Source organism: Nomascus leucogenys, chromosome 9, assembly GCF_006542625.1.
Source record: "Nomascus leucogenys isolate Asia chromosome 9, Asia_NLE_v1, whole genome shotgun sequence".
In the NCBI taxonomy this organism is placed as follows: domain Eukaryota; kingdom Metazoa; phylum Chordata; class Mammalia; order Primates; family Hylobatidae; genus Nomascus; species Nomascus leucogenys.
In genome coordinates this window covers 27,562,650-27,589,640 of record NC_044389.1, presented here as the reverse complement: position 1 = coordinate 27,589,640, position 26,991 = coordinate 27,562,650, and positions in this window count along the sequence as shown.

Genomic DNA, 26,991 nt, shown 5'->3' with positions numbered 1-26,991 from the left:
AAATATTCTATCTCATTACAAATGCAGGCGATGATTTCCACTTAGGGAAATATTTGTTGCAACCATTAATTACATATTAAGTTTAAGAACTTGATGTGCCCCATTTAATCTCGATTAAACATAGTACAGGTCAAGTGATTGATGTATTCGAAGATAAATAGGATGGAAAAAGTACAGATATTTAAAGCTGAGAGCTTATTACAACAAAATATTTTTAGAATAGATAATAGGAAACTATAACAAGCAGGTTTCTATGGAACAACTGAACATTATATTAAACATAGGCAAAAGCTTTTTAATAGTGCACAATTAAACCAAAGGTAAGCCTGGTAAGCAATTCACCTAAGAGGTAATTTTTCAGAATATGGGGAAGAATAACAGCAATGACATAAAACAGAAGACATGAGAGAATAAGGTGAAAATCATCTTTGAAATTCAGACCTGTAAGTTTTTCAAGTGCATAATTTAGTATCATTGACGTGAGGTCTGAGCAAATGTCACTCTGAATTACCCCAAGGCTGAGGCTCATTATTATTAACGATTTCATAATGGACATGGCAAAACTAGAGGTACTTATCATATTTTATCAAAATGTTATATGTTAATGTATATCCCAAGTCTTCTAAAAACCAAAAAAATTTAGTGAGAAGATTTACAAAGGAAATTTTATTCCATTTATAATGATCTCTGATCTGTCTGTGTCAATCCATTCCTCAATACAAATATTCAAAACATGGATGAATATCCTGTAATAGCTTGATCGAAGCAATATCAACTAGAAAAACATTGAGTACTTTATGAATATTGTTTTCAATAAATGAAATTCACTTATTATAAACAAAAAACATAAACTAAGATATGGTTTAATCAAATGAAATTATGTTTGAATTGTGATTTATTTTATGAAGTATATATACATACATGTATATTTTAATATTCAAATATTTATGAGAAAACATTTGTATCATTATGGATCAAATTGATTCATTTATTCATTCTGCAAAATATTTATTCAGGACCTATTATGCATTAAGCATTTTGCTACACACTTGGATTTGAGTGATAAAATTAACATATCACACCTCATGGTACTTACTTTCTACAGCTTATTTTCTATACATTTATGTAATTAAATATTTTAGGTGGTGAAAAGTAATATAAAGAAAAAAATGAAGAGGATCAAGAGCATACAAGTGGCTGCTGTTCTAGAAGACATAGGCAGGGAAGGACTTAGGAGGGGATGTTGAGCAGAGTCTGAATGAAGCACAGGGGCCAGAAAGACATCTGGAAAAAAGGCACTTCAGGCAGAGGAGACTGCCAGTACAAAAGCTGTAGGTGGAAAACGCCTTTGTTCTGACAGTAGCAATGTGGTTATGCAGTTAAGTCAGAGTGGAAAAGCGGGAGTAAAGGATGTTAGAAAATTTACTAGTGGCCTGATAACTTAGGAAGGACTATGAAGCCTGTCATAAAATTCAAGCTTTATTGTATGCAAGGGAAGATAAGACATTGAATGTTTTCGAGCAGAAGAGTAACTGAATCTCAAACAAATGTCGGACATCATTAACTGTGGGTGGAAAATTGACTTATAAGGGCACAAAATGGTAGCAGGGTGTATTAGTCCATTCTCATGCTACTAATAAAGACATACTTGAGACTGGGTTATTTATAAAGGAAAGAGGTTTAACTGACTCACAATTCAGCATGGCTGGGGAGGCCTCAGGAAACTTACATAGCAGAAGGGAAAGCAAACACCTTGTTCACATGGCAGCAGAAAGGAGAAGTGTTGCGCAAAGGGGAGAAGCCCGTTATAAAACCATCAGATCTCATGAGAACCCACTCACCATCATGAGAGGAGCATGGGAGTAACTGTCACCATGATTCAACCACCTCCCACCAGGTCCTTCCCACAACACATGGGGATTATGGGAACTAGAATTCAAGATGAGATCTAGGTGGAGACACAGCCAAACCATATCATTTCACCCCTGGTCCCTCCAAAATTTCATGTCCTCACATTTCAAAACACAATCATGCCTTCCCAACAGTTCCCCAATGACTTAATTTATTCCAACATTAACTCAAAAGTCCAATTCCAAAGTATCATCTGAGCAAGCAAGTCCCTTCTGCCTATGAGTCTGTGAAATCAAAATCTAGTTACTTCCTAGATACAATGTGGGTACAGGCATTGGATAAATACACCTGTTCCAAATTGGAGAAACTGGCCAAAACAAAGGGGCTACTAGAGGCCCCATGCAAGTTCAAAATCCCATAGGACAGGCTTTACACCTTAAAGTTCCAAAATGATGTCCTTTAACTCCATGTCTCATATCCATATCATGCTGATGCAAGAGGTGAGTTCCCATGGTCTTGTGCAGCTCTGCCCCTTTGACTTTGCAGATTGCAGCCTCCCTCCTGGCTGCTTTCACAGGCTGGCATTGTATGTCTGTGGCTTTTCCAGGTGCACAGTGCAAGCTGTTGGTGGATCTACCATTCTGGGGTTTGGTGGAGCTGTGAGACAGTGGCCCTCTTCTCACAGCTCCACTAGGTGGTGCCCCAGCAGAGACTCTGCATGGGTGCTCTGACCCCATATTTCCCTTCCATACTACCCTAGCAGAGGTTCTCCATGAGAGCCCAGCCCCTGCAGAAAACTTCTGGCTGAGCATCCAGGCATTTCCATACATCTTCTGAAATCCAGGCCGAGATTCCCAAACCTCAATTCTTGACTTCTGTGCATCTGCAGGCTCAACATCATGTGGAAGCTGCCAAAGGTTGGGGCTTGCACCCATTAAAGCCGTGGCCCAAGCTCTATGTTGGCCCCTTTCAGCCAGGGCTGGAGCAGCTGGCATGTAGGGCACCAAGTCCCTAGGCTGCACACAGCATAGGGACCCTGAGCCCTGCCCACAAAACTACTTTTTCCTCCTAGGCCTCCAGGCCTGTGATGGGAGGGGCTGCTATGAAGACCTCTGACATGCCCTGGAGACATTTTTTCCATAGTCTTGCAGATTAACATTCAGCTTCTCATTAATTATGCAGATTTCTGCTGCCAGCTTGGATTTCTCCTCAGAAAATGGGATTTTCTTTTCTATCACATTGTCAGGCTGCAAACTTTCTGAAATTTTATGCTCTCCTTCCCTTATAAAACTGAATGCCTTTAACAGCACCGAAATAAACTTTTGAATACTTTGCTGCTTAGAAATTTGCCAGGTAACCTAAATCATCTCACTCAAGTTCAAAGTTCCACAAATCTCTAGGGCAAGGGCAAAATGTCACTAGTCTCTTTGCTAAAACACAACAAGAATCACCTTTGCTTCAGTTCCCAACAAGTTTTTCATCTCCATCTGAGACCACCTCAGCCTGTAGCTTATTGTCCAGATAATTATCAGCATTTTTGTTAAAGCCATTCCACAAGTCTCTAGGGAGTTCCAAACTTTCCCACATTTTTCTGTCTTCTTCTGAGCCTTCCAAACTGTTCCAACTTCTGCCTGTTACCCAGTTCCAAAGTCACTTCCACATTTTTGGGTATCTTTTCAGCAGCACCCCAATCTACTGGTACTAATTTACTGCGTTAGTTCATTTTCACACTGCTGATAAAGACACACCTGAGACTGGGAAATTTACGAAAGAAAGAAATTTATTAAACTTACAGTTCCATGTGGCTGGGGAGGCCTCACAATCACGGCAGAAGGTGGAAGTCATATCTCACATGGTGGCAGACAAGAGAAGAGAGTTTGTGTAGGGAAATTCACCCTTTTAAAATAATCAGATCTCGTGAGATTTATTCACTATTATGAGAACAGAACAGGAAAGACTTGCCTCCATGATTCAATTACCTCCCACTGGGTCCCTACCACAACACATGGGAATTCAAAATGAGATTTGGGTGGGCACACAGGCAAACCATATTAGATGCATAGTTTGAAAATATTTTCTCTCATTTTGTGCGTTGTCTGTGTACTCTGCTGATAATTTCTTTTGCTGTGCAGAAGTTTTTTAGTTTAATTAGGTCTCACCTATTTTTGTTTTTGTTGCATTTGCTTTTGGGTTCTTGGTCATGAACTCTGGCTAAACCAACATTTAGAAGAGTTTTACTGATGTATCTTCTAGAATTTTTATGGTTTCATGTATTAGATTTAAGTCTTTGATCCACCTTGAGTTGATTTTTGTATAAGGTAAGCGATGAGGATCTAGTTTCATTCTTCTACCTGTGGCTTGCCAATTATCCCAACATCGTTTATTGAATACGATGCCCTTTCTCCACTTCAGATTTTTGTTTTCTTTGTTGAAGACTAGTTTGCTGTAAGTATTTGGCTTTATTTCTGTGTACTCTATTTTGTTCTATTGGTCTAAGTGCCTATTTTTATACCAGTACCATGCTGTTTTGGTAAAAATAGCCTTGTAGTACAGTTTGATGTTGGATAATGTGATGCCTCCAGGTTTGCTCTTTTTGCTTAACCTTGCTTTGGTTTGAGGGGTCTTTATTAGTATATATGAATTTTAGAATTGGTTTTTGTAGTTCTGCAAAGATTGATAATGGTGGTACTGTGATGGGAATTGCAATGAATCTGTAGATTGCTTTTGGCAGTATGGTCATTTTCACAAAATTGATGCTATTCATTCATGGGCATGGGATGTGTTTCCATTTGTTTGTGTTCATCTGTAATTTCTTTCAGCAATGTTTTATAGTTTTTCTTGTAGAGATCTTTCACCTTCTCGAATAGGTATATTCCTAAGTATTTTATCATATATTATTTTTTGCTGCTGTTGTAAAAGGAATTGAGTTACTGATTTGTTTCTCAGCTCTTTCACTGTTTCTCAGCTCTTTTTTTCATTGTTTCTTAGCTCTTTCATTGTTGGTGTATAGCAGTGTTACTGATTTGTGTACATTGATTCTATATCTTCAAATTTTACTGGATTCATTATCAGATCTAGGAGCTTTTTGGATGAGTCTTTAGGGTTTTCTAAGTATATAATCATATCATTGGCAAATAGTGACAGTTTGACTTCTTCTTTACCAATTCGAATGCCCTTTATTTCTTTCTCATCTGATTGTTCTAGCTAGGACTTAAAGTATTATATTGAAATGGTGAAAGTCATCATCCTTGTCTTGTTCCAGTTCTCAGGGGAAAGGCTTTTAACTTTTACCAGTTCAGTTTGATGTTGGCTGTGGGTTTGTTGTAGATAGTTTATCATTTGTTACATTGAGGTATGTCCCTTCTATCCCAATTTTACTGAAGGTTTTTATCATAAAGGGATGCTGGATTATGTCAAATGCTTTTTCTGCATCTATTGAGATGATCATGTGATTTTTTATTTTAATTCTGTTTGTGTGGTGTATCACAGTTTTTGACTTATGTATGTTAAACCATTCCTGCATCCATGGTATAAATACCAATTTATCACAATGTATTCTATTCTTGATATGCTGTTGTATTCAGTTAGCCAGTATACTGTTGAAGATTTTTGCATCTATGTTTATTAGAGATATTGGTCTGTAGTTTTCTTTTTTTGTTATGTTTTTTTTTTCCTGGTTTTGGAATTTGCTTGATATTGGTTTATAGAATGATTTAAAGAGGATTCCCTCTTTGTCTTTTGGGATAGTTTCAATCGGATTGGTACCAACTCTTTTTTGAATGTCTCATAGATTTCAGCTGTGAATCCATCTGGTATTGGACTTTTTTTGTTGGCAATTTTTAAAATTACTGTTTCAAACTTGCTACTTGTTATTGGTCTGTTCAGAGTTTCCATTTCTTCCTGATTTAATCTGGCAGGATGTATATTTCCAGGAATTTATCCATCTCCTCCAGAATTTCTAGTTCGTGTGCATAAACGTGTTGATAATAGCCTTGAATAATTTTTTGTATTACTGTGGTATTTGTTGTAATATCTCCTGTTTCTTTTCTAATTGAGCTTAATTGGATCTCTCCTTTTTTCTTGGTTAATCTTTTTAATTGTCTATCAATTCTATCTTTTCAAAAACACAGGCTTTTTTGTTACATTTGTCTTTTGTATTGTTTTTTGTTTGTTTCAATTTCATTTAGTTCTTCTCTGATTTTTGTTATTTCTTTTCTTCTGCTGGGGTTGAGTTTGGTTTGTTCTTGTTCTCTAGTTTATTCAGGCATGACCTTACATTGTCTATTTGTGCTCTTCCAGAATTTTTAATGTAGGCATTCAATGCTATGAACTTTCCTCTTACCATCACTTTTGCTGTATCCCAGAGGTTTTAAGTTGTGTCACTATTATCATTCAGCTCAAAGAACTTTTTAACTTTCATCTTGGTTTTATTGTCAACCCAAAGATCATTCAAGAACATATTTAATTTCCATGCATTTATATAGTTTTGAGGGTTCCTTACAGTGGTCTGGAGAATACTTGATATAATCTTGATTTTCTTAAATTTATTGAGACTTGTTTTGTGATCTATTATATGGTCACTCTTGGAGAATGTTCCATGTGCTGATGTAAATAATGTATATTCTCAGTTGTTGGGTAGAATCTTCTGTAAAATTTGTTAAGTACGTTTGTTCTAGAATATAGTTTAAGTCTGTTGTTTCTTTCTTGACTTTCTGTTTTGATGATTTGTCTAGTGCTGTGAGTGGAGTATTGAAGTCCCTCACTATTATTGCATTGCTATCTATCCCATTTTTAGGTCTATTAGTAATTGTTTTATAAATTTGGGACCTCCAGCATTAGGTACATATATATTTAGGATTGTGATATTTTCTTGCTGTACTAATACTTTTATTATTATAAAATGTTCCTTTTTGTCTTTTTTTCTTACTGTTGTTGCTTTAAAGTCTGTTTTGTCTGATATAAGAATACCTACTCCTGCTTGCTTTTGGTTTCCATTTGTGTGGAATATCTTTATCCACCCCTTTATCTTAAGTGTATGTGAGTCCTTATGTGTTAAGTGAGTTTCTTGAAGACAGAAGATCCTTGGTTGGTGGATTTTTTTTATCCATTCAGACATTCTGTATCTTTTAAGTGGAGCATTTAGACAATTTACATTTAACATTGATATTGAGATGTGAGTTACTGTTCTGTTTATTATGTTAGTTGTTGCCTTAATACCTTCTTTGTTTTTTTCAATTGTGTTATTTTTTATAGGTCCTGTGAGATTTATGCTTTAAGCAAGTTTATCTTTGGTGTATTTCAAGGTTTAAAACTCCTTTAAGTATTTCTTGTAGTGCTGGCTTAGTAGTGGCAAATTCTCTCAGCATTTCTTGTCCAAAAAAGACTTTATCTCTCCTTCATTTGTGAAGCTTAGTTTTGCTAGATACAAAATTGTTAGCTGACAATTATTTTGTTTCACAAGGCTAAATATGGGATCCCAATTCCTTCTGGCTTATAATGTTTCTGCTAAGAAATCTGCTGTTAATCTGATAGCTTTTCCTTTAGAGGCTATCTTGATACTTTTGTCTCATAGCTGTTAAGAGTCTTTTCTTCATCTTGGCTTTAGATAGCCTGATGACTATGTGCCTAGGTGATGAACTTTTTGCAATGCATTTCCCAAGTGTCTTATAACTTCTTGCATTTTGATGTCTAGACCACGAGCAAGGCCAGGGAAGTTTTCCTCAATTATTCCCTCAAGATTTCCAAACTTTTAGATTTCTCCTCCTCCTTAGGAACACCAATTATGCCTAAGTTTTGTTGTTTAATATAATGCAAACTTCTTGGAGGCTTTGTTTTTTTTGAATTTTTTTTTTAGTCTTTGTATGATTGGGTTAATTAGAAAGCCTTGTCTTTGAGCTTTGAAGTTCTTTCTTCTACTTGTTCTAGTATACTGTTGAATCTTTCCACTGCATTTTGTATTTCTCTAAGTGTGTCTTTCATTTCCAGAAACTATGATTGTTTTTTCTTTATGATATCTTTTATCTGAGCATTTTAATTCACATTCTATATTGTATATTAATTTCTTTACGGTGGTTTTTACCTTTCTCTGGTATCTCCTTGAGTAGCTTAACAATAAATCTTCTTAATTTATCTGGCAATTCAGAGATTTCTTTTTCAATTGCAACCATTGCTGAGGATCTGGTGTGATTTTTTTGGGGGAGATTATAGAACCCTATTATGTCATATTACCAGAATTAATTTTCTGGTTCCTTCTCATTTGGGTAGACTATTTCAGTGGAGAGTTCTAAAATTCAAGGTCTGTTGTTCAGATTTTCTTGTCCCCAAGGGTCATTCCTTCATGTGGTGTTCTCCCCCTTCCTCTAGAAGTGAGGTTTCCTGAGAGCTGGACTACAGTGATTGCTTATTGCTTTTCTGGGTCTAGCCACCCAGTGGGGCTACCAGGCTCTGGGTTGGTGCTGGGGGTTGTCTGCAAAGAGTCCTGTTATGTGATCTGTCTTTAGGTCTCCCAGCCATGGATACCACACCAGCTGTGGCAGAGGTGGCAGGAAAGCGAAGTACAATCTGTGAGAGTCCTTGGTTGCAGATATGTTTGGTGTGCTGGCTTTCTTGAATGCTGGTTGTGCTAGCAGTGAGGCTGTCATGTGAACACATTCGGGACTTCTGATTAGCCAGGATGTTGCAGGCAGTGGAATTAGATATTGTCTTCTCCTTTTTGTTTCTCAGATGATGGGCAGAACCACAGAACTCCTAAGAATTTCTATGTTTTGTGTTCAGCTACCATTACCAATTTCAGTTGTAAGCTTCCTTTGCCCTGTGACCCCTCCCCAATTCTGCTGGCTGTCTTCATCAAGGGCCCCTGTGAGATACAGTCACGGCTGGCTTCCCTAGGCTTGAGCTGGGGAGTGGGAGTGCCTAAAAGGCACTTCCTGCGGCTATTTGTACTTTTATATTTCATGTGACTCCTTAAATCTGTTCATTTCTAGGTAATGTTAAATCTTTCTCCTATGATCTACATTTTCAGATTTCCCAGTGGGGATGTGTGTTTGAGGGTAGGTTTTTTTCCCCCTCTCACACTTTGGGAGGTCATGTTTTTTTGCCTGTTTTATGGAATTTGCAGTAGTGTGTCACTTCTTTCAAATGATCTGTGAATTCTTTTAGTTTTCCTGGTAGGTTCCTGCAATGGTGCTTGGAGCAAAAGATCACAGTATGAGGCTGTACATGCTGTTCTGTCATCTGTCTACGTGGAAGCCACACATTAGCCCTGTAACCTATCCTCCGTCTTCCCCCAATCTTCCCACACACCTTATATTTTCATGTATTGCAATGTAGGTGCAATTTTTTTTCTTTCCACTAGATCTTAGGTTCCTTTAGGTAAAATATGTGGTTATTTTCATTTTGCATCATTAGGTTCTATTTTAGAGCTAGAAATTTTCAGATGCCCAATACACTTATGTATTTGAATTTTTTTCATAATTTTATATTAGTTTTATAAAAATATATTTTCATGCATAATAGAAACTATATAGTATATATTAATATAGCTGACATAAATATTTCTGAAATGTTGAGTACTTGACAGGTTTACTTGTGACAACTTTATCAATGCATATTTATCACAGAGAAAAACTCTTTGAGAACATCAGGAAAAAAGTTGATTTTTGCATCCAATAGTGTGTGCGTGCATGTGTGTGTGTGTGTGTGTGTATTTAGAGTATACAAAATGTAGAAGTCAATTTCTACATATTTAAATGAATCTTTCTGTCAACAAATACCAGGATTATACACTTAAATTATTTTTAGTTTGTTGAAAGAATTTTTGATATTGATAAATGATATTTACTGATTGACAAAACTTAAAGTCCTTTGCATTTGCTACTCATTAAATATTTTATAGCACTGCAATTTCAGCAACATATTAAAATAAAAATCCTGATGTAATGAAATACACATCTCACTTTCTGAGGTATGCTTGCAGACATTTTTCACATACACTTTATAACTTCTATGGTAATTTACAGTTATTAAAGTGTTTTTCACCCCCAATCATGCAATGTATTGTTCAATCAATGTAGTTTTAGAAAAACTGCATTTCTTTCTACCTAGACTTCTAAGATGAGAGTACAGAATGGTTTCAGTAGGTTTAATGACTCTCTTTAGGATTTGTGCCTTAAGAATTTGGAAGCTTTTAAAGAACATTTGTAGTAAAGGGAGAGGATAGTTTAATACATAGCAGCAGGAAAAAAAAAAACCTCCACAAAATTGTCATGTGCTCTGAGAACTGGGATGGCAATTTTTTGATATTCTGCTATTGAATTAAAATAAAACTCTTTTAGATAATTATTTCTTCTACAGAATATGTGCTCCACAGAATAATCAGATTTAGTAAATAGACAAAATATACATTGACCTTTGATAGTCATTTATTGGTATATGATCTATAGCAAATATTCTATGTCACAACACACAATTCATGTTTCTAAAGGACTGAAAGATATTTAAAAGAATGATAACCTTTCCCGACATACAAATATCAAATAGACTGGACATGGTAGCTCACGCCTGTAATCCCAGCACTTTGGAAGGCCAAGGCAAGGGGAGGGCTTGAGCCCAGGAGTTTGAGACCAATCTGGGCAACATAGGGAGACCCTGTCTCTACAAAAAAATAAAGACATTAGCCAGGTATGGTGGCACATAGCCCCCTCTGTTGTCCCAGCTACTCGGAGTGCTGGGTGGGAGCATCACTTGAACTGAGGATGTCTAGGCTACAGTGAGCCATGATTGTGCCACTGCACCCCAGCCTGGATGACAGAGTGAGACCTTATCACACACAAAAAAAATTGAATAAACACTTCAAAGATTTTTATTTAACTAAGTTAATAAAGATTGAATAAGGTGTTACAAAAAAGAACATAGAATAATATGCATTTATACTCAGGTAAAGAACAATAAAATAAATTTACAAATGAATGCAAAACTTATGCAAATTATCAGTGTCCACAGAGCAACAGTCACTTATATTCCACAAAGCAAAATTTGAATTTGTATGAAAAAGAATTATTTGATATTTTATGAAGGTTCTTTTTCTTACTACTTAGAAAGTTATAAGACAGCTCTAAGATGATGAAAATAGAAACAAAAATTCCCCCCAAAACATACAACGAGATAGCTATACAGGATGTGCTCTAAACAACACACAATTTTCCCTTAAAGGGTCTTACTATATTTTGATTACTTCAATTATTTCACACAGTCTTGTCCTCATGAACTAGGTACAGTATTTTGGTGTACAGCTAAGAATATGTAAAGTGAATGAAAAATATCTCCAATATAATGCCTGAATTTAAATTATCATGCCATATTACTTGAGATTATAATCTTTGTCCCTCTGTGGTTAATCATCTTAAATTCATTAAATCTTCATTTTCATGTTCTCATCCCTATTGTTTTTAGAATTTTCTTTTGTTAGTGCCAATAAAGAAGAAGAAATAAAGATATGTACTAAATTCCTAAAAATGGACACATTAATATATGAACTTTAGTTCAAATTGTTTACAGGGTTAATAATGAGATTCATATTTAAGCAAAGGAAGAGACACCTTCATATGCTTTAGAAAGATTAGCATTTTATTTTATTTTTCATTGACATACAATAATTAAATATGCAGTGTGATGTTTTGTTAAATGAATACACTATATAATGATCAAATTAAGTAATTAGTATTTTTGTCACCTCAAAGCTTTGCCAGTTCTTTGTGGTGAGAACATTCAAATTTCTCTCTTCTAATTCTTAGAAATATATCATACATTATTGTTAACCATAGTCACCCTATTCTGTGTTAAAATACCAGAACTTATTTTTCTTAACTATAACATTGTATCCATTATCCTGCCTCTCCCCATCCTCTCTCTTCCTTCCCCTCCCTAGACTCAGGTAACCTCTATTCTACTCTCCACTTCAATGAGCTCAGCTCCCATGTTAACTACAGTACTTATTCAGAATAGTCAAGATAAGAAATCAACCTATGTGTTCGTCAACAAATGAATATAGGAAATGTAGTATATGTGCACAATGCAATACCACTCAGCGATAAAAAAAGAATGAAATCTTGCCATTTACTGCAACAAGAATGAACCTAAATATTTTCAGTGAAATAAGCCAAGCACAGTAAGACAAATACTGTATGATCTCGCTCATGTGAAATTTTAAAATGTAGGTTGGGTTCTAAACCCAAGGAGAAAGCAGAAACAAATGAGAGACTGAAAGTGCACTGCATAATCTGGGAATTAACCTGGAGAGGAGGAAATGGTGGGAGTAGTCTACAGTTATGCCTCTATGACTATGTTATTTGTGCTTTGGATTCTAAGCCTTCTTATTAACCACCCTTGCAAAATAAAACATCAGTAAGCATTATTAAATAGATTTGAGTGAGTTCTTTTTTTTGTTGTAGTTTAAGTTTTAGGGTACATGTACACAATGTGCAGGTTAGTTACATATGTATACATGTGCCATGTTGGTGTGCTGCACCCATTAACTCGTCATTTAACATTAGGTATATCTCTTAATGCTGTCCCTCCCCCAACCCCCCACCCCACAACAGGCCCTGGTGTGTGATGTTCCCCTTCCTGTGTCCATGTGTTCTCATTGTTCAATTCCCACTTATGAGTGAGAACATATGGTGTTTGGTTTTTTGTCCTTGTGATAGTTTGCTGAGAATGATGGTTTCTAGCTTCATCCATGTCCCTACAAAGGACACGAACTCATCAATTTTTATGGCTGCATAGTATTCCATGGTGTATATGTGCCACATTTTCTTAATCCAGTCTATCATTGTTGGACATTTGGGTTGGTTCCAAGTCTTTGCTATTGTGAATAGTACCGCAATAAACATAAGTGTGCTTGTGTCTTTATAGCAGCATGATTTATAATCCTTTGGGTATATACCCAATAATGGGATTGCTGGGTCAAATGGTATTTCTAGTTCTAGATCCTTGAGGAATCGCCACACTGAATTCCACAAAGGTTGAACTAGTTTACAGTCCCACTAACAGTGTAAAAGTGTTCCTATTTCTCCACATCCTCTCCAGCAGCTGTTGTTTCCTGACTTTTTAATGATGGCCATTCTAAATGGTTTGAGATGGTATCTCATTGTGGCTTTGATTTGCATTTCTCTGATGGCCAGTGATGATGAGCATTTTTTCATGCGTCTATTGGCTGCATAAATATCTTCTTTCAAGAAGTGTCTGTTCATATCCTTCACCCACTTTTTGATGGGGTTGTTTGTTTTTTTCTTGTAAATTTGTTTGAATTCATTGTAGATTCTGGATATTAGCCGTTTGTCAGATGAGTAGATTGCAAACATTTTCTCCCATTTTGTAGGTTGCCTGTTCACTCTGATGGTAGTTTTTTTTTGCTGTGCAGAGCTCTTTAGTTTAATTAGATCCCATTTGCCAATTTTGGCTTTTGTTGCCATTGCATTTGGTGTTTTAGACATGAAGTCCTTGCCCATGCCTATGTCCTGAATGGTATTGCCTAGGTTTCCTTCTAGCATTTTTATGGGTTTAGGTCTAACATTTAAGTCTTTAATCCATCTTGAATTAATTTTTGTATAAGGTGTAAGGAAGGGATCCAGTTTCAGCTTTCTACATATGGCTGGCCAGTTTTCCCAGCACCATTTATTAAATAGGGAACCCTTTCCCCATTTATTGTTTTTGTCAGGTTTGTCAAAGATCAGATAGTTGTAGATATGTGGCATTATTTCTGAGGCCTCTGTTCTGTTCCATTGGTCTATATCTCTGTTTTGTTACCAGTGCCATGCTGTTTTGTTTACTGTAGCATTGTAGTATACTTTGCAGTCAGGTAGCATGATGCCTCCAGGTTTGTTCTTTTGTCTTAGGATTGACTTGGCAATGTGGGCTCTTTTTTGCTTCCATATGAACTTTAAAGTAGTTTTTTCCAATTCTGTGAAGAAAGTCATTGGTAGCTTGATGGGGATGGCATTGAATCTACAGATTACCTTGGACAGTATGGCCATTTTCACGATATTGATTCTTCCTACCCATGAGCATGGAATGTTCTTCCATTTGTTTGTATCCTCTTTTATTTTAGTGTGTATGAGTATACCACTGAAACCCTATTGGTATAGATACCCCTATATGGTAATGTTACATTTTAAAATGTTTAAGGGATTATAGTAAAAGCACATACCTGTGCACAAAACCCAGCACATATTTTGTATTAAATGTTTTATAAAACACTCAATCTTTAAATATATCAAAATTGTATGGCTAATTGAAAGGGAAACTTTTTGTTTTAGGTCACAGTTATTAAAGTATGTGTATTTCAGGGAACATTAGTTACAGGATTACTTGAAGACCCTTCAGTGCAATATTTTTTGGTTTAGTAAGATGTATTAGTCCATTTTCACACTGCTGATAAAGACATACCTGAGACTGGGCAATTTACAAAAGAAAGAGGTTTATTGAACTTACAGTTCCTCATGGCTGGGGAGGCCTCAAAATCATGGTGGAAGATGAAAATCACATCTCACATGGCAGCAGACAAGAGAAGAGAGCTTGTGCAGGGAAACTCCCCTTTATAAAACCATCAGATCTGTGATATTTATTCACTATCATGAGAACAATATGGGAAAGACCCACCCCCATGATTCAATCACCTCCCTCTGGGTCTCTCCTACAACATGTAAGAATGGTAGGAGCTACAATTCCAGATAAGATTTGGTTGGTGACACAACCAAACCATATCATAAGGTAAAATTTCTAAACCAGGTTGCAGAATCTGAACAATAATATAGTGACATAGATTTTGAGATTTGACTTGGACTTGGATTTTGATTCATAGAATTTGACTTGAAGTCTTAAATCATCATGATGTCACTATTAGCAAAGCATAATATTATATAAGAAAATAAGCTGGCTGGGCGCGGTGGCTCACACTTGTAATCCCAGCACTTTAGGAGGCCGAGGCGGGCAGATCACGAGGTCAGGAGATCGAGACCATGGTGAAACCCTGTCTCTACTAAAAAATACAAAAAATTAGCTGGGCGTGGTGGTGGGCGCCTGTAGTCCCAGCTACTTGGAGAGGCTGAGGCAGGAGAATGACATGAACCCGGGAGGCGGAGCTTGCAGTGAGCCGAGATTGCGCCACTGCACTCCAGCCTGGGTGACAGAGCAAGACTCTCTCTCAAAAAAAAAAAAAAAAAAAAAAAAAAAAATAAGCTTTACTTTTTTAAAGTTTAAAAATTTAATAAATGTGTTCCTGGAGATAATTCCTGGAGAAAAAATAAGCAATTTCAATAGAATCTTCTTTTTCTTTGCTTTGAATATTTTATTCTATAAATCAATATAATACGTAATTCCTTATGTCATAAAATGTGGAGGAAACATCTCTTCTTTTGTATTAACAAATATTTGTAAGGAATCAGAGGTGTTAATCTATCCTACATTACAAAAAATATTTGTTTGAGTGTCATTCTAACATTTTCTATTTCTAGCTCCTGAAAAATAATGATTCACTTAGCACATTCATTTACAACTCGACTTTCTACAGAATCAATTACAAAAAAACTAATGGTAGAAAATTAGTGGCAAAAAGATTTACATAAATTGCTGAAAGATATAATTAGTGGATACTTAACTGATCATTAAACAAGCTAATTCAGAGGATGTACAAAGAAGAATACAGGTAAACTTTTGCAATAGGTAACCACTGAGAATTGGAGCAAAAAAATTAGAAGTAAAGGTAACTTAAAAACAGTTGTGTCTACCGATTATAAAAATCAACATTCTTTATTCACTCACTACTCACTGCTGGTTGAAGATTAGCAATTTTGTAACAATACTTTGGTAAATTTGTAATTCTGTAAAAATAATCTTTAAATTACTAAAATTTTAAATTATAAATTAGTAATTTTGTAAATGTAAGTTGTACATTTTTAAATCTGGACATTTGTAAATTAGAAACTTTAGAAATTAATAAATTTTAAAAGTTAGTAAATTTATCCATGTTTGAAGATTAGTAAATTTGCCTCTATAACACTATAAGGGAAATAAAACTTAATATTCTGCTTCTCACTGAGTTGAAATGGGAATGGCAATCTAGGAAACTCTAGGTTTTGCTTTTGGGAGAGAGTCCCATAAAACTGTCTGTACCATACTGTATGCATTCTAAAATAAGCCAGTCTCAGAAATCTAGAGTGGAAAGTTGCTCATTTGGGTGAGAAGCCAGCTGTGTCCTCTAATAATAAACAGAGTCCTGGGATGCGAAACACAACTAGAAATCACTGGATAGACAAATAGAAAAGTATCCCCAGTAGTCATAGAAATAATTCAAAGAGAAATTTAAAAGTCAATAATATAAAACAAGATCAGGTATAAAGAACTGAACTAAAATTACTAAAAAGAATCTGTGAATCTAGAACTAATAAATGAAGATACTAAAAACCACAAGACTTCTAGAGTGCAGAGAACAGTGAATGAAGAAAGTAATTTAAAACATAAAAGAAAAAACCTATATAGCTGAAAAGGGGTACAAAAATATATTAAAAGGGCCCTCTAAAAGTATCAATCCAAAGGAAGAAAGCCCAGTCCAGGACTGTTCTAAAAATACTTATAATAAAGAATTAAATAACATTATGAGTAGCATCTCACATAATGATCAGAAACTAGATGCATTTCCTCCAAGACCAGGAACAAGGTAAAAATATTCCCTCTTACTCTTTCTATTCTATGTCATACTGGAAGTCCTAGCTAATGTAATAACAAAGGAAAAGGAATTAAAACACATATAGATCAAGAAGGGAGGAAAACAAAAAGTCTGTTGGTAAATAATAGGATTGTCTATGTAGAAAGTTTCAAAGAATCAACAAAAATTTCCTGGCACTAACAAGAAATTATAGCAAGATGAGAGTATACAAAGTTAATATACAAGTCATTGCTTTCCTACATATCAGTAATGAATAATTGAAATTTGAAATTAAAATCATGACCATTTATATTTCTATCAAAAAATGTATGTACTTAGCTATAAATCTAACAAAATAAGTACAATTTCTGTATTAAAAAATCCCTGTAAAACTAATCACAGAGACCTCAATAATTGGAGAGGTATTCTATGTTCATGGATAGGAAGATTCAATATTGTTTAGATATAATTTTTCCCAACTTCATTTATAAATTCATTGCAATCCCAATCAAAATTGAAGCAGGGTAGCTTCTAGATATTTATGAAATAATCATAAAATGTATATAAATAGACAAAAGACCTAAAATTATCAACAAAATACTGAACATGATAAAGAAATTTGGAGGACTGGCATGAATCACTTTGTAGACTTTATACAAGACTACAGTAACTGAGTATTGTATTGTTTTGTGTTGTATTGTATTGTATTGTATTGTATTGTATTGTATTGTATTGGTGAAAGAAAATAAAAGAGCAGTGCAACAGAATAGACAGCCCAGGTATAGATCCAACAAATATAGTCAACTTATATTTTACAAAAGATTAAAAATAACTCAATGGAGAAAGTATGGTCTTTTTAGCAAATATTTCCAGAAAAAAATGGAAAGCTACATGTAAAAATATGAAACTATATACAAGCCTTAGCCTTTCATAAAAATGAACTCAAAAGGCATAGGAGACTTAAGCATAAAATGTAAAACATGTCTTCCATTCTAGACTATAGAATGTCTAGAAGACAACATAGTAGAAAATGTAGATGAACTTGCAGTTGATAATGACTTTTTAGATGCAACACCAAAAGCATGATTTATGAAATAAAAAGTTGATAAATTGGACTACATTAAAATTTAAAACTTCTGCACTTTGAAAGTCATTACTAAGAGAATGAAGAGACAAGCCAAATTCTGTGAGAAAATATTTGCAAAACTTTTATCTGATAAAGGACTGGTATGCAAAATACGCAAAATTATTTAAAACTCAAAAGAAGAAATATACAACACACTTAAAATGCAAAAATCTGAAATGATACCTCATCAAAGAGGATATACAGGTGGCAAAAAAGCATATGAAAAGATGCTCAACATGATGTCATTAGGGAATCGCAAATTAAAAAAACAATGGCATACCACTATAAATCTATTAATGTAGTTAAAGGTCAAAGCACTAACACCACCAAATCCTTGGAAGGATGTTGAACAGGAACTCTCATTTATTGCTGGTGATAATCTAAAATGGTACAGCCACTTTGGAAGACTCTTTTGGAGTTTTCCACAACGTAAGAACACTTTACCATACGGTCCAACAATTGCACTCCTAGATATTTACCCAAATAAGTTGAAAACTTATGTCCTCTAAATAGCCTGCATACAAGTGTTTGTAGTACTTTTATTCAGAATTTCCAGAAATTGGAAGCAACCAAGATATTCTTCTATAGGCCGATAAATAAAAAAATCTGTGGAAAATCCATACATAGTTTAATAAAAGTTAATAAAAAGAAATGAACTATGCATCCATGAAAAGACATGGAGGAAACTTAAATCCATATAGCTAAGCAAATAAAGCCTGCATAAAAGGTTATATACTATATAATTCCAACTATCTGGAATTCTGGAAAAGGCAAAAAATAGGGTAGAAAGATCAATAGTTGCCAGGGGTTGGTGGGAGAGTGGAAAAGATGAATAGGTGGAACCCAGAAAATTTTTATGGGAGTCAAAGTTTTAGATATAATACTATAATGGTAGATATATGATATTATGCATTTGTCTAAATAGAAATTATTTAATAGAAATAATTTAAGTTGTACAACCGTACAACACAAAGAGTGAACCCTAACGTAAACTATGGACTGTAGTTAATAATAATGTATCAATATTGGCTCAACCATTTTTGTAAATACAGCACACTAATGCAAGATGTTAATAACAAGGAAAATGTCACGGGAGTGGGAAGAGGATATATGGAAATCTGCGTTTTGCTCAATTTTTCTGTTAACCTAAAACTGAAATGGGAAACGTTCCCTTGTCCCTCTTGTAGGGCGTGAGACAGAGGGAGTGGCTCTCTTCTTCAGTGCCCCAGTGCTTAAACCTCTAGGGGAGCATACAGACAGGCAGGCTGTAGGACTCGACCCCATTGCAATGCCTAGGGGTGAATGTTTACAGCTCCTGAAACCCCAGTGGGCGTGTGTTACAGACTGTTCGTTTAGTTTAGCTGTCCAGAAGTGGCTTGTGTTTATCAGCTCAACTAGAACCTCTGCCTTATGGCAAGGACAGGGGGCTTTCTGCATCCCAGGGATTTTTGCCCTGGTGTACCAGAAGAATCGGATTACACCTGGGCTTGGAGGATGAGTGCAAGGTTTTATTGAGAGAAAGTAGCTCTCAGCAGATGAAGGAGCCAGAAGGGAGATGCAGTGGGAAGGTCTTCCCCTGGAGTCGGGCCTCTCAGCAGCTGGACTTTTCTCCAGCTGCCCCAGCTAAACTTGCATTGTTCTGCCAGTGGATGGCCTGCCTGAGTGCTGCTATCTGCAAGTGCCTGTGAGCGTGCTCTTCCACTGATGTGCTCCTCTTAACGTCCAGCCGCTTGTTGTCTCTGCTGATAGGGTCTTGGGGTTTTTATACGCACAGGATGGGGGTGTGGTGGGCCAGGGGGTCTTGGAAAATGCAACGTTTGGGCACAAAGGCAAGAGTGCCTGTCCTCACCTAAGTCCATGAGTATAGGCCCAACGGTGGAGTCCTAGCGAGGCACCCGCTTTTCTCTACCCAGCACTTCCCTGTTACCCTCCCATGTCAACACTGCTCTACAAATAAAGTTTATAAAAACGAATAGTTAAAAAATAGACTCAAGTATCCTCAAAAAATAATAATCAAGTCAAGGCATTCAAAAATGCTGAGAAACCTTTTTTACCCTATGGAGGAATTATCCCAAAGAATTTAGAATTTAATGTGCAATAGAGATTTCTTCTCAAACATAAAAGAAATTTAAAAATAGAGATAATTTAGTGGCATTGTTTCAGATAAGCTCATATTTATTTAATAGAAATAAAATATTTTGGCTTCACTGGCTTTTGTTTTCTCACATTCTGTGTCTTGAAACTGCTAAAGACAGCATAGTTGACATTTTTAAGGCATGAATTGCTCTAAGGGTGATAAGAGTTGATACTAGAGTTATGTAACAAAGCTAAGTAAAATACTTCATAAAGTATGCTTAAAATGCCTCATTTAATCAGAGTAATCCTAACAAACCCTATTTCCTTAGTTTAAGGGTATAGACTCAACTACTATACCCATGGGGACCACAAGTATGAGGCTTAAATGATAGAAGTTGATTAATATGCCATGTAATAGATCTGAGATAGATGTACAGTTTGTTGAGTGGTTTTTTTTATTTTTTTCACACTTAATGTATTTTCTCTCTGAGTTTAAGGTGGCTGTTTTGGCTTCTGCCATTATATCTGCATTTCACACGATCGGAATGAAGAAATAGTAGGAAACACACTTTTACATATTTAAGGAGATGACTGTAAGTGCCATAATCATTTCTGCTCTCATTTTGAGATATGTTACCTGGCAAGAAAGCTGGAAAACATAGTCATTACCTGGGTGACCCTGTTCCTATGTAAATTCTACTATACGAAGAAGGCAAAAATGAATATATATACAGTCTGCTAAAAATCACTGTCATTGTGGAAATCTATGCCTACTTCTCCATGGTAGGAAAATTTTGTTTAACTGATTAAACATTTTGCCATGAAAACTGTGTTCCCAATGCTTCTGCTATGTGGTTCTTAAGACAAGAAAAATATTCACCTTGGCTCCAGGGACTGTCTTCCTGGGAGCTTCCAGGTGAGCTTCCAGAGTTGGCATGATTTCCCACCGAATGCACTGAGCAAATATTTCATATTTGGATATCATTGGTTGTCTTGAGCCAAAACAAGCATAACAAAACAAACAAACTGTGCCTGCACCAGGTCTTCAGCTCTTTCCCTTCTCAGAAAGCCAAGCACAATATATAATTAATGTTTTCAGAAACAGGAAAAATATCTGCAGCTGCCATTGCCCTCACCACAGGTAGTACACAATCAGATATGTTGTTAACCAGTTGTGTCAGGTCTTATTATAAACAATAGAAACAATCTTAAACAAAAACAAAGTTAATAATGAGAACAGAATAATTGCAAAGATATCAGAGGTTTACAGAATAGACAAGAGGCTGGAGGGATGGGCCAGACGATGGACAATTGCCCCAAGACAATTGTATTCTGAGTCCTGCTCTGAAGATTTTAGGACTCAGAATAGGTCTACCATTACCAAAAAATAATAATAATAATAAAAAGAAAAAGAAAAGAAAAAGAGATTTGTTTCGTGCTATGAGCAGAGATCTGAATTCCACTCACTATAGTTTTTGTGTCACCAGTTCAATAGTAAAACATTAATCCAAGTCAGGAGATTTCTAGGGGAAGCAAAGTATTTGGCCCACTTATTTTGCCCTTTTGTAAAAACTGGGGAATTCCCTTCAAAGAGAGGCATTGTAATAGTAATAAGATAGTATTGAATGTTGAATAGTGAAAACAAGACAAATATATGCTATCTCAGTGTAGTTTATGCTAAATTCAGGAACAAAATTATAATTTCCCTCTAGGAAATGTTCCTCCTCCCTCTTGGAAAACTTGGGCTTTCTAATTTGAGTTATAAATTTTTCCAGAGTCATAAATTGCATCACCACTTGAAGCTTTCTGTCATGGGTGAAACTAGCTGGGGCTGGTGTTGTGGGTTGTAAAGGATTTTACTAAGACAGTTGTAGGTAAAGAAAGGCAGATTTATTAGAAAAAGTATGAAAATATGTTGCAAGGTTGAAGTGGGCAGCACAACAGAGGAAGAGCTGTCTGCAAACAGGCAGGGGTTGGAGGGAAGTTTTATAGGGTCTTGCTGGAGGGGCTACATGAGGAATAAGGTCGTGCTGCTGGGATAAGTGTGGAGTGAGATCATTGTGCCCATGGGCTGTTTGTGATAGGTCATTTCTCGGAACAATTGTTCATTGTTCTTCCCTATCTGGGGCTCTCCCCAACCTAGGGCTTACCCCCTCCTGGGGCCCCTTCCTCCTTGTTGCTTAAATGTCTTATCAGGACTTGACACTTTCTAAAAGGCAATATTCCACATCCCAGCAATTCCTAAGTGGTCCTGAGATATTTTCATTATTTAGTGAGTGAAGCAAGAAGAAAACGTTTTCTTCTAAGCCTTGTCCATGATAAAAATTTTCTAATGTCACTACCATAAGGGCCACATTATGTCCAGCTTGGCACCAAATAGCCATATGATGGAGAAAATAATTTCATGCTTTGAATAGCACCCCAAACATATCTATGACAAGTGTGCAGACATTAGGACGTTTATAAATATCCCTTGAATTTGCTTTGTCTTTTTTAGCAAATAATTCTTAAGTTTCAACAAGTAGTATACATGTGGTAAATAAAGGATACTTTCTAGCCTAAACTCCTGTATAACACAAGTTTCTAAAACCTCAAATCACTGTTCAGATATCACCTAGCCATTATTAAATTGCATTTGCAAAAAAAAAAAAAAAAAAAAAGAAGAAGAATAACTGAGTTAATTATGACAGTGAAAGAGATCTGACCTAACCGCCTCCATCTTGGTTCTAACCTCTAAGCTGTCCTTGTTCATTCCTGGGCAGAGGCTGAACCAACCTTGAGAAGGAATTTAGTGTATAGATTAACTTTGAAACAAAGGTGATATCCTTTTTCTGAAAGAAACCCTCTCCTTTCCTGAAGACCAGTCTGCCTTTATAGGACTAACAGATGAGCTGCAAGATTAGAAATTACTTAGGAGCCATGTAGCCTCTAGCTTCAAGAGTCTCAACTTCCCCAAATTGCTACTGGGAGTAACATCACTGTTGTAAAACCGAAGATCAGTGCTGGAGATATTTCTGATGCACCAGCTGATGCCACCCAGACTGGTAATCTTGCTCTATCAGTTCTGTGATCCCAGCCATGAACAGAAGACAGCAAGAACAACTCACTTTCTCACTTCCACTCTCTATGATTTTATCTCCAGTCATCACTCCCCACTTCCTGAGGCCCTGCCCACCAAATTATACTTGAAAATTCTGATCCTCAAATTCTTAGGGAGACTGATTTGAGTAATAATAAAATTCCAGTCCCCCATACAGCTGCCTCTGTTTGAAGTAAACTCTTTCTCTTTTGTTATTCCCTGTCTTGATAAATTGGCTCTGTCTAGGCAGTGAGCAAGGAGAACCTGCTGGGCCGTTACACTTATGCACAAAGGTTTTAAAACAGTACATTATTCTTATATTTTAGATTTGCCTTACTATCCCCATGGAATAGTTCTTAACGAAGCTGTCAGTGTATCTTTAATTACATAGAATTTAAAGTTTTGAAGTTATGACCAGGTAGTTTGAGGACAAACCTATTTTTTGTTTGTTTTCACTTGTTTTTTTACTATATATTATATATGCTTACTGGATTTAGGAGACATGGAATAGTGTGGCAGGTGAGATCTCACTAATGGTTGAACAGGCACAGGCCTCCATAAAAGCTGCTTTAGCACCGACTGAGTAGTTAGGTTAAAATTAAAACTGAGAGGGCCAGTGCCCTCACATAAAGGCTAGAAAGTAACATTAGCCTGCCAAGAGTGTTGCCCGGGCCTCCCCTGGGCCTTACAACATGTCAAGATAAGAAAGGAATTCTTACATTCCTCATACCAGGATCCGTTTAGGATTAGGCAAGTTTTATTGAGGGTCTGAAGATACTCTCCAGATCTTCATACCTTAGCTGGAGACAAAATAAGGGTAATCACTCCCAAAATAAGGGTAAACCAATCCCTTTAAAAGCAAATTTGACATTTAACCTATTAGAAGCTTATTTTTTTCTCAAAATTTTTTTTCTTTTTTTTCTACATAACTAAATCATGAATTTTCAGTCTGACCTTAGGTCTTTGACTTGACTATCATCACTGTCTGGCTAACAAAATAATATATATGTATGTGTGCATGTAAAACCACAATGGCTGATCTTTCAAATTCTCTTTTTTAATATTTCCAACTTTTATTTTAGATTCAGGGGGTACACGTGCAGGTTTGGTACATGGGTGTGAACCCAAAGAGTCTGAGACAGGTCTCAATTTAGGAAGTGTATTTTGCCAAGGTTAAGGATGCACGTATGACAGCCTCAGGAGGTCCTAACAACATGTGCCCAAGGTGGTTGGGGCACATCTTGGTTTTAAGCACTTTAGGGTTACATGAGACATCAATCAATATGTATAAAGATACATTGGTTCAGTTTAGAAAGGGGGGCTTCCAGATTATAGGTAGATATATGCTTTTAGACATTTTGGGAAGATATGAAATGTCAATCAAGATGTGTAAGGCATATACTGGTTTAGTCCAGGAAGGTGGGACAATTCAAAGTGGGGGCTTCCAAGTCACAGGTAAATAAGAGACAAATGGTTGCGTTATTCTGAGTCTTTGATCAGCCTTTCACTGAATACACAATTTACATGTGAGAGGGGAGTAGAGGTATAGTCATTTACGGCTTACTCTGGCTCAGTAGATCTGCATTTTTGCATAAGCAATAGGGCAGAAGAAACAATTAGGTATGCTTTTGTCTCAGGTGACCAGAAGGATGGTTTTCCCTCTAATACTTGTGAAGATAAGCTATCAATTTACATTGTGGGGTTGAAATTCAATATGACTGTGTTAGAGTAAAGATCTTGAGGCCTACAAAGAATTTCCTTGTGGGCAAATTATGAGGGAGGTATGTAGCTTTTTTATCTTTGTAGCTAGCTTATTTAGAAATAAAATGTGAGGCAAGTTTACCTTGCACAGTTTGCAGTTTAGCTTTTCCCTTTGGCTTAGTGATTTTGAGGTCCCAAGGTTTATTTTCTTTTCACATGGGCATATTGGGTGATGCTGAGGTTTGGGGTATGAATGATCCCGTCACTCAGGTACTGAGGATAGTACCCAACAGTTTTTCAACCCTTGCCCTCCTCCTTCCCTCCCCTCTATAATAGTCATCAGTGTCTATTGTTTCCATCTTTATGTTCATGTGTAATCAATGTTTAGCTCCCACTTATAAGTGAGAACATGTGGTATTTGGTTTTCTGTTCCTATGTCAATTTGCTTAGGATAATGGCCTCCAGCTGTAACCATGTTGCTCAAAGAATATAATTTCATTCTTCTTTTTATGGCTGTGTAGTACTCTATGGTATATATGCACGATCTTTTCTTTATCCAGTCTACCACTGACGTACATTTAAGTTGATGCCTTGTCTTTGCTCTTATGAACAGAAGCTTACTTTTTAGCTCATGTAACTATGTCATGGTGGGTAATCTTCCATGCAATAATTTAGGCAACCTATGTTCTTCCTACCTGTGGTTTTGTCACGCCCTGTATGTCAGCATTCTCAGCTCAATCTTTTGCATCTTTTGATGAGACAGGTAGAAAGAATGTGGAGGGTCATGTGGTAGGTTTTTTTGGGCCAAATCGGAAAGTAGCAAACCTGATTTCTATTCTCATTCCATTATCTGAAACTCAGCTGCACAGCTATTTCTAACTGTAAGGGAAGAATGTAGGCTAGTTTTATGATAGTCTTTCTAGGAAGCAAGAGACAAAAAGTGTCAGGTTCTAACTGAGGTCTGAGGGGAGTCAGTGGGCAAGTAGTGGGTAGCTGGAAAAACACTCAAGGAACAGTAGATAGTTTTGACATGGCTTTACTCTCTCTTGGCACATGAGCAAGCGATATGTACAGCATTAGCAGGGTAATTATACTTTTACAGACAAAAGGGCTCTGAGCCAAGCATGAGCTCATGTGGGTGATCACCTAATGTGCCTCATGTGGTGTGGTTACGTAATGTGTGGGGTTGTGCTCCTGCGCTCCAAACCTGCCGAGTCACGCAGCACCAGAAGGCTGCCTCAGCCCACTCCTGACTAAAGTGAAGCCATTTCCTTTACAAAGAGTTTGATAAATAACTAGACAAACTCTGCTACAGTAATATAGACAGGCCAGGATCTGGGACACTTTCTGTTAATGCTCCTTGAAATTTTAATCAAAACCTGTTATGCTATCTCAACAATAAGCATCTTCAGATAATTAATTTTTAAAGCTATCCTTTTAAATACTACTGTGAATTATCAAGGGCTCCTATTTTCTAGCAGGTAAATACTTTTATTATAAATATATAAGGTCTTATCTTTGACCCTTCAGCCATAGGAGTATTTTAATACCAAGTCCTCAAATCCAGCTCTGAATGTCCTGGCTCTGTTGGCAGTAATTTAGGGCAATATGACCAGAGCACTGTTTTAATGCATTTTCCAAAAATGTGTTTCTCTACCTATATCTAAATAAGGCCTGATTTACTCTACTCTATCATGACAGAGAAAGCATCTATTTGTGTTAATGAGCAATTCTTTAATAAAAATAACTTATTTCTTGAAGACACTACAATCTCTAGGACTGCTCTCTAAGTTATCTGGAATGAAATTTTGTGTGGTTCCATATATCTATATCTGACATTACATTTAGAGAGGAGAGACTCAAATTCCCCAGCCTCTCCTTCCAGTCCTCAGTACTGAAGGGCTACCCAAGGAAATATGTTGTGAATTAATTTGGAGAAGCCTGTTGGGACAGTACTCATTTTAGAAGTGGGATATGTGCATCTCTGTATTTATGTGTGTGGTGTGCTTGGGATGAGTGTTAGAGTGAAGCCTTACTTTTACTGCACAAAACTTAACTGAGAATAATGTGCATATGTCTTTCTTTAGCATAGTACAGACTCTACTAAATAAAATAATTAAATAAATTGCAGTTGGCCACTATCAATCTGTGGACCCTTGTGTATCTTCTTACTCCTGGCATAATGTCTCCATTGTATCCTGCACATACCTGACAGTGATAATTTCTTTAGAAATTAGCCTCTTAGTCATATAGCCAATATATGAAGTTGCCGGGTCAATAAAAGACTTATAATTGTTTATAATTATTTTCTTATTTCTCACCACTACTTAATATCAAGATTATTCCTTTTCTTTCACTTTGTCCTGCCTCTCACCAGTTAACTGAAGCTGAGAATTTCAGCCTGAAGCTGACATGACACTACGACTGTTAGAGCCGGATTCACCATGGTATTTTAAA